Source organism: Malania oleifera, chromosome 2 (genome assembly GCF_029873635.1).
Source record: "Malania oleifera isolate guangnan ecotype guangnan chromosome 2, ASM2987363v1, whole genome shotgun sequence".
In the NCBI taxonomy this organism is placed as follows: Eukaryota; Viridiplantae; Streptophyta; class Magnoliopsida; order Santalales; family Ximeniaceae; genus Malania; species Malania oleifera.
The window spans coordinates 60,000,983-60,008,698 of NC_080418.1; positions in this window are offsets into that span (position 1 = coordinate 60,000,983).

Genomic DNA, 7,716 nt, shown 5'->3' on the forward strand with positions numbered 1-7,716 from the left:
GAAAGGGTCTTTATTCAACATTGTGTCCAGGAAATGTGCTTCTTTACGAACTAACGGTTGAGAGAAAGTGATCGGAATAATTACCTGCAGTTCTTCAGAAGCATTAACATTAAAGGTTTTACCTAGTTTTTTGAAAATTATATGCTCACCAGACTGGTCACCCTCTTTATCGGGTGTACATATCATCATACCACTGCAAGAGTCTGCCTCCACATTAGGCTCATTAACATCTGATTCAGGTGGAAGTGACGGTTTCACAATTTCTGAGTTCGGAGTATGAGGTACCACAGGTTGGTACTCCATATGAGTGTCAGTATCCTCATCAACTAACTGTTCCACTTTTGGGTTCGCTTCCTCTGATGTTTCTTTGAATTCATCTATTTCAGCCGTAACTTCTGGTGCTGGGACAACTATTTGTCCGACGATGAGCATTTCAGATTGGGGGTCATCTTTCTTGCTACTGAAGGTGATGGGGGCCTCTGCTGTCTCAAGAGAAACATCATGTATTTGTTGTTGCGGTTGCTGGTACTCTTGAGAACTAGGCTGAGGTTCTGCGAGTGTTTCCTCGTTTTCTAAGATGTCCAACTGTGTGCTTATCGCATTAATGGTGTCCCGCAATTCATTATTATCATCGACTTGAGTTTGCATGAACTGCTGGAGCATGCTCGCCATCTGAGTTATGCTATCCTCCAGAAATTCTGACGGCGTACAGCTCGGAGAGATCTGTGGTGGCTGGTATTGAGGCAGAGGAATATCCAGGTAGTTTGGTGGTTCATATGCATCACCACCACTAATTGTGCTGATAGGATGTGCAGTCATGGGTGCCTGAGTGTATCGTGTGTTGCACTGTGGGACATTGTCAGCTAAGTAATCAAAGAATGATAATACCTGATCTGGATCCTCGCTGACGGGCTCTCCATTAGACATAGTCTGGACAAAACACTTGCAATCAGGGGTAAGAGCAGTATAAAAACAATCAGCTAACCTCCATGAGTCGAACCCGTGATGTGGACAAGTGCTTAGTAAATCCTTGAATCGCTCCCAGCAAGCCCGAAATGTCTCGTCATCTTGCTGCACAAAATTAAGAATCTGTTCCTGCAAAAATTGAGTTTTCTGTAAGGAACAAAACGCATGCAGAAATTCACGCTCCATATCAGTCCAATTAATGATAGAGTGCGGTCTCAAGGAATGAAACCAAATCAGTGCCCTATCCTGCAAAGTAGCAAGAAATAAATTCAGTCTAGTAGATTCGTCAGCTCTAGCATGAGAGAAAAACATGTTGCAGGTTAACTCAAATTCTGCTAGGTGCTGATAAGGGCACTCTGATTCCGTCCCGTAGAACTCGGGTAGCAACGACGTCCTCCCGCGCTGCATCATGAAATTAAGCTCGTCATAAGGCAAAACAGTGGAAGAGGATGCAGTGGCATATTCAAGCTGCAAAAAATCCATTATCGTGCGCGGTGCAGGTGCAGCCATGTTTCAAAACTCAAAATTTTTTTTATTTTTGTTTTCTATATTTTTTTTTTCATAAAACTAACAAAGATGATGGGAAAAACGCAAATTTGAGACTAAGACCGACATTCCCCAGCAATGGCGCCAAAAACTTGACTCACTCGAAAAATGAGCAGCTCGAAAGCTATCCCAAGTATAGGAGTTCTATCGTGTAATATTAAGCCCAAGGGCTAGATCGTCTCCTCAGGGAATGCGTTTAATCTCAGATTTTACGTTTGTCCAATCGAAAACAAAAATGCACTGCACTCGGTTCAGATTCAGGGTTTTTCAAGATTGTTCAAATTCACTTTTGATGAATTAAATGACACGTAATTTAAAACTCTAAACTAACATGCACTAAATAAAAGAAAACAAGAATAGGAACCCTACGTCTACTTAAAGAAACATTAGGACACGCGTTAATAAAAACTGGAAACCTAAAACATGGAACTAAAACATGCAAGAATGGAAACTCTAATCTACCTAAGGAAACATCGAAACACGCACTAATTAAAAATGGTAACATCAATCATGGAATTAAAGCACATAATGGAAACTCAATCACACACACACACATTAAAAATCGAAACTTTAACAAAAATCAAGAACTCGAACCAAAATAAAAAAACACAAACAAAAACCTAAATTTAAATGCTATCGAAACACAATAAAAATGCAAACTTTGATAAATCTGACCCTAATTAAGCTGAGCTTCAAAAAGAACCAAAAATTAAAAACATTCACAATTCAAAATTTCAAATAACCCAATAAAAAATTAATACTTAACAATTATCCAACTAACACAATATTCAAATTCAAAACTTTAAATAATCTTCAAAAGATAACATTTAACACTTATTCAACTAACCAAAAATTATATAAAAAGAAAGAAAAGATGAGAGAAAGAGAAAAAGAAAAGCCATGAAAGCTTTAGGCCGTGGCAGCAGGGTGCTGTGCTATGGACTGTGCAGCAGCTCGTGGAGGCTCACGGGTGGTTTGTTGATTCACGTACAGCAGAGAGGCTGGAGGTTGGGTAAGAGAAAGCAAAGAAATTGGAGAGAAGAGAAGAAGGAGAGCAGGGAAGAATAAGAGAGAAGAGACAAAGAGCAAAGCAGAATTGAAAAGAACAAATAAAACAAACTAAAGAAGAAGAAGAAAAAGAAGAGGAAGGAGAAGAGGAGAATGGGGAGCCATGGGGGCTGCCTATGCAGGAAGAGAAAGAGAAGGGTTAAATAGGATAAGGGGGGAAAGCCCTAGACCCAAATAGGAAACCCGAATTGCTATATTTTTTCATTTTTTTCATCCTCTGTTCATCGCAAATCGGACTCTTTTGGAGCTTGTATCTCACAAAACTCAAAACATGAAAGTTGTAGATGATCCTTTTCTCTTTCTCCAGAAATTTGAATCGTCTCAATTGGAGCTCGGATGGAAAAGTTATGTATAAAATACGAACAGGTGTCGGTTTTGATTCCCGGGAATTTTCCTGCGACAAAAAATTACCAAAACTTCATAAATAGTGTAATAAAGTTCAAGAATGATGATTTTGGCATTTTATTAAAATATTGGACAATTTTGGACATTTAATTAAAAATATAAATCGTAAAGCCCGGGTTAAACGCCCAATTACGCAGTTTTGACGCGTAATCAAATATATTGCGAAAAACACAAGGGAGTATGTTGATTGATTAATGCCAAAGCTCATTAATATCTTGGTTGGTTACATACTTAATCTAAGATACTTAATTGATACCAATATTTGAACTTTGGAAGCCTAGTTGGATTTTTTTATTTTATTTCATATTGCAATATCAAGCTTACTTCATTGATTGATTTGAGTGTTGTTTGTTACAGATCAATTGTACTTGTGAAGTTGATTATAAAATAACTCAAATTGAAAAAGGTCTTAATACTTAACTAAAAGAACTTGTAAAACAAGAATTTAAAAATAAAGTTTTAAAACCCAATTCACCCCCCCACTTGGGAGTACACTCTAGCTTTTTAGCATGTACTCTATGAAGATGACATTTTGATTTTTCTTAATGGGGAAAAATGATCCATGCAGCGTCTTATTAAAGTTTTGGGTATCTATGAGCAGTGGTCTGGCTAAATGATGAGCAAAGAAAAATCAGTTATCATCTTTTCAAATAAAATTCCAATGTGGCAGAGGCAGAGTCTGATAAGATTAACAAGATTTGTGAGGGGTGTTTTCCTGATCACTTACTTAGGTGTCCTGCTTGTTTCTGGGTATTTAACGATTAGATCCTTGGAGCCATTGGTTAAAAAAAATAAAAGGTAAGGTGGTGGGGTGGAAGCTAAAGCTGCTCTCGCAAGGTGGTCGTCTAATTCTTTTAAAACATGTTCTCACTTGTATATCGACTCATTTGTTAGGGGTCTTAGACATTCTGAAGGCAGTGTGCAAGAAGATGAATTCTATCCTCTCAACATTCTTTTGGGGTGAGATAAATGGAAAGCCGAAAATGAAGTGGTGCTCATGGTCTAAACTGTGCAAGCCCACTAGTGAGGGTTGATTAGGTGTTCATGATTTTGGTGAAGTTAAAAAATCTCTGCATATGAAATTTGCATAGAGGCTCATGACTTTAGATAATCTCTGGACAAAATTATTTTGTGCTAAGTATGTGAAACAAGGACATATCTCCACGGTGGTTTCTAAAGACTTGAGTTCTCAGTTTTGGAAATCAATTATGTTGGTTTTACCTCAAGTGACAGAGAACGTGCAGCTGAAGGTAAAGAATGGCAAGGGTTCATTTTGGTTTGATAATTGGTTGGCTAGTGGCCCTCTTTGTTTGCAAGTTAACAATATTCAAAATCCACTGGTTAATATGAAAGATGTATGGGTGGATGGTGATTGGGATAGACAACAATTAGTGGAGTTGGTTGGTAATGACAACGCCAAAGAAGTCATATAGAATATTGCTTGTGGGAGACCGAGTGAGGATATTCTAATTTGGAAACTCAATGATAAGGGAAGCTTCACGTCGTCAAGTGCATGGGATTTAATTAGAGTCAAAGGGCCATATGTAAGGGATATGGATTGGTTGTGGCACAATCTCTTGTCAAAGAAGGTCAGCATATGTGCATGGAAAGCTCGTTTTGACAACTTACCATTGGATGAAAAAGTTCAATCCTTGGTAATTGATCTTGCTTCTCATTATAACTATTGCGAGCTAGGGCAAACAGAAACCTTGAATCATGTATTTTGTTTGAGTGAGATTGCGGTGAAGGTTTGGAATTTTGCCGCTACAGCCTTGGGGGTTCCTTGTACACTTGCAGTTTCTTGGATTTGTTGTGTACAACAATGGTTTACTTATGCTAAGAAATCGACTTAGAGGGGTGTAATCATTGGTATCTTTCCGAGTTTAATAACTTGGAGACTTTGGGTGCATCGATGTAGAGTCCGAATGGAAGGTGCTAAGGAATTAGTGGAAGGAGTTTGGTTAGCAATCAAGGTTTGGCTTAGGAGGATTTCAAAGAATATGAGATCAAGCAGATCCCTTTCCACTTAGGATTACAAAGTACTAAGTGCTCTTAAGATTCTAATTATCACTCCGAAGGCACGAAATCCTTGTGTTGTTAGGTGGGGGAACCCTCGGGTTGGGTCCGTAAAGTTGAACGTATATGGTAGTTGCCATGGGAACCCAGGGACATATGGAGGGGGTGGCGTGATTCGAGATTGCAGCGGGGCTTTCCTGGGTGCTTATTCTTCTTTCTTTGGCTATGACACTTATAATAAAGCCAAACTTAGGGCCCTGATGGAGGGAGTGCGGATATGAAAAGAGATGGATTATATGAATGTGGAGGTTGAATGTGACTCTAATGTAGTGGTTGATTGGGTTCGTCCTCGAAGATGCATGGTATGGTATTTGTTGGATTTTTGGGAAGAGCTTCTTGAGGCTCTTTCCATGATTAATTTCACCATGGTTCACCAATTTAGAGTAGGAAATAAGGCTACAGACTTCTTGGCGCGTCAGGGAGAGGAAGGCAGCACTATGAGGTATCTAGATTTTGCTTCTTTACCTCATCTAGTTAAAGGCATGATACAACTTCACAAAATTGGTCTTCCGAATTTAAGAGTCTAATGTGTTGTTTTGTCTTCATTTCATTTTCGTTATGTTTCGTTTCTATCTGTTTGTAGCTTGCTCTACTGGAACCACAGTATTCCTCCGCCATAAGTGATGGATTTTCTAATAAAGAAAGGAGACGTTGCCCTCTTTTATGAAAAAAAAAAATTAAATAGAAAAGTTTCATTATTTTTCTAGATTTCTAATTCTTACTTTATATATATGTGAATATGGTATTCGGATCTTATACTTGAATTTATGTGAGTTATATAGAGTTTCTTCTAAATCCACATAAATCCATATTCAACTCCCAAAATTCATGATTTCAGACACTAACTAATATTAATTCTTGAAAATCGAAAAATAATTTTTTTTTTGTGATTGAAATTAGGAATAGCTTCCCAAGAGGAGGGGTGAATTGGATTCTAAAAATTTCTTTTAATTCCTTTTAAAATACCTTAAATTTCTTTTATTTCTTTTAACTAATTCTTGACTTGTTTTTTTTTTAAAAATTTTTTAATCAATCAAGAACTTAGTTGTTTTATCCAATCAATAACACAATTAAAGAATCAATCAATTAAACACAATCTTCAAACCAAACAATCAATTTATTTGCCAAATACAAGTTAAACAATAAACAACCAAACCAATATATAAAGTATTCAGCACTTTGGTAATATAAGATCTTGAGACAGTTTGTTTGTTTATATAAGCCCTGTGAGTATGAATTTGTAAGCCCTGTAGTTGAATTATAATTTTACTTTGTTGATATAGATTTGCTTCTTCAATATGTTTTCAACAACACATTCACACTCTTCTCAATATTCAGAACTCAACTAAACTCTCAGTTAATTTATCCTTGGGCTGTTAACCAAGTAACGTACTCCTGTATGGTTTTCACAAGATATGGTATAACCAACGTACTCCCTTTCGGTTTTTGCAACCCAAATCAAAATTAAACTTTAAGTTTACTTGATTTCTATATTATGTAGTATATATGATTATCAAATAAACCATCTATGCAATTTAAATATGCTGAAAATAAAGAGTAAGGGAAAGAGAGAGTGAGACAGAGATTTTTACAAGGTTCGGCTTATGCCCAGTCTACGTCCTCGCCTTTGGTAAACCACCAAAGGATTCACTAGTTCAGTTCTGTTGATGGGTGGAACAATACTGATTACAACACTCCTTGGTTAAGGCTAGAGCCCGCCTTCTCCAAACGATATCCCCTCGTTCGGTCACTCCTTATATAGGCTAGAGCCCGCCTCTCTAAGCAATATCTCCTTGCTTAGCCAACAATCCAAATAACCCTTGGAATCATCAATCTTTAAGAAAGACAACCAAAATATGTGTACAAAAATTTTGCTTCTCAAAGAGCTGATTAGTACAACAATTACAGCACCATATACTTCAAAGTGAATAACAATATGAAAATTAACTTGAAGCTCAAGGAAGTATATCACCAATTAATTCTTTGAAAGATTTAGAATTTGTAACACAATTCTAGTGGAAGAAGATCAAAAACTCAGTTGAATTTGTGCACAATATGTGAGCTTGAGAGCAAGAGAGAGCCTTGAGAATTTGAGAGAGACTCTGAATTTTTTTTCAGAATTTGAATTCTTGGTTGTGTTGATTCAATGATCTTTGAGGTTTATTTATAGACTTTAAAAGGTATGTAACTTGGTCCCTAAGTGTGTTGAAGTATCCCCAAGTTTCCATAAATTTTGAGCCCCAAGCAACCTTTATTAAAAATTTGCCCGTTATGAAATTTTCAAATCTGTCGTGGTGACAGATGACTGTCCATTTGTGGTAGTCATTTGTCCACTTAAATTAAAGGGGCAATAGGGTGGCAGTCATCTATCCAAACATGGACAGTCGTCTATCAGGGCAACACCAGCTTCTGTGGCAGTCTGCTGTCAAGCTGTCAACTTCGAGTATCCTCCAGTATTTTGGTCATAACGTTCTATGTATAACTCATAATTTGATGAACTTGATTTCAAATGAAAGCTAAGAAAAAATCCTAAAACTTTCATTTTAACACATTTTAAAATAAATAAGTTTTGATGGAAAAAAATGTACATCAATGCAGATGTAGAAAAATTGACAGCATTTGAGAAATCCTTTTTTTTTTTTGTGCTTTTTGTTC